At 40.1% G+C, this 1,980-nt stretch overlaps 1 protein-coding gene across 1 annotated transcript in view; it reads right to left on the bottom strand.

Annotated features, from left to right (window-relative positions):
• The window catches only part of UBE2N (ubiquitin conjugating enzyme E2 N), a 52,279-nt gene that overhangs the window by 49,691 nt on the left and 608 nt on the right, over positions 1 to 1,980 (bottom strand). The window lies entirely within an intron of this gene.

Genomic DNA, 1,980 nt, shown 5'->3' on the forward strand with positions numbered 1-1,980 from the left:
TCATGCATAATTACAACCCTGACCACTGCAATCCATTATATGACCAAAGTTCAAATACATAATGTACACATGGAACTGCACGCTTAGCCTGATGCACATATTTAAAAAAAAAAAAAAATCAGCATCCTCCACAACAGCATTCTGCAAGATGACAGATTTGAAATTTTGAGGTCAAGCTAATTTTAAGCTATAAAGGGTTAAAAAAAATTAACTTTGAGGCATTGCATTTTAACCAATCTTAGAAATGAATTATTCAATTTACTATATACTTTGTAAAGTAGGAAGAAAAACAAAAATACAAAAGCATAAGAGGGAAACCTGTGTGCAACCTTGCAGATAGATCCTTTAATTTTTAGAAGTTTAGATAGTACTCAAAGGGCACCTTAAAAAAAACAAACAGAAAATTCAGCTTCACTATAGAGTTTTTACAGGCCTCCAGAATAAGTAGTGTCTAGTATACTGCAGGACATTAACCACCACATGGTATTAACCAACTGTAATATTTGCAGTGTTGGATAAACTGCATTGAGATAGCTAGCTAAGTGACATTATCAAATTATACTAAAATTTCTGTCTTTAAAATCCCTTGAGCAATTGTAAACATTAAGAAACTGGTAATCAACTCACCGTCTTTAATATTAATTCTGCACAGTTTAAGTAGGCTGTACCTCCCTATTCCCTCTTATTATATTACCTTACTCACTTTTGTTTACAGACAATCTGATAATACCTTTTACTTCAACTTTTTGCATATCCTGGGCCTTGATGTTTGTAATAGTTGCCAACTTTCAGCATGCTCTACCAAGAGCAGCTTCACAGCATTATAAGTTGTGCGCCAGATATTCATTCACTTCAGCAAGAAACAATGGTGCTATTATTTCCAATCAGAACTAATGGACCTTCCTTGAACAAAGTTACTTTTACAGAACCAATCATCACCAATTTGAGGGCTTGAATTCACATCACTGTTCAAAACTTGGAGCTGTAGCTAGTGAGACTAATATTTACATAATGCTAAAAGGAAAGATCCACAATAAAGATCACAGATTAATGTTATGCTGCCCCAAGGAAAAAAAATACATTGTGTTATTTCACTCGCATCTCTTCCTTAAGATGTAGAAGTCAATATAAAAACTAGCCTATTCGTTTATGGTCCACTATAGCTTAAAACTAAACTGATTTCAAAGGACCCATGTTACTATTAAAAAATTTCAAATACCATGAATACAAAGTACTTGGCTGGATCCCCTACAGTAGCCACAAAAACACAGTATGAGCTAAAAACTCAACATGACATAGCTCTAAATCAACACTGTCTTAGACAGCAATGCTTATGCACATAAATACTGAAATAACTTTGATTTAAGGTGCCCGCAGAATTTAGCTTGTCATCATTATATCTTATCAGTAAAACAGAGAACCTAGTACTTTCCATCTCAACCAGGGTGCTGCAGGGACCTGGGGTGCCTGGAGCTCCAGCCTTGTGAGGTGTGCAAGCCCAATTCACTCAGAGATTTCAAACAGGAACCCACAGTGCCAACAACGTCCTGCCCTATGGTGGTCTTCCTGAGCTCTCTGCAAGACCAACACTATTGCTCTGTGATGTTTCCACAGTCTAAAAACAAGTGAAAAGGAAGAGCCGCCACTTCCCAACAGGGCCTGGACTAACAAGGGGGCCAGGGGTCGATCCCAAGAAGGTGGAGAACCAGGACTCTAGCATCTGGCAGGCAAAGTGTCCACCTTGTTACCCCCTTTTCCATTTCAGAAACAGTCTGATGGGGCTCTCACTTCCTGCTCCCTCAGAGCCACCTCCCCCAGGCCAGCACAGCCTTGGTGCTGCCCCTGGGCTACAGCATTCAAGGAGTAACAGGATCGGGCAGGCCACACGATGCAGCCGCAAACACTCCTCCCTCCCCTCAGTCTCTATTTTTAAAGGACCTCTCACCGGTGAAGCCAGGGCAAGGCCCGAGCCCGCAGTCA

Source organism: Gavialis gangeticus, unplaced genomic scaffold (genome assembly GCF_001723915.1).
Source record: "Gavialis gangeticus isolate Ggan-Ray unplaced genomic scaffold, GavGan_comp1, whole genome shotgun sequence".
In the NCBI taxonomy this organism is placed as follows: Eukaryota; Metazoa; Chordata; order Crocodylia; family Gavialidae; genus Gavialis; species Gavialis gangeticus.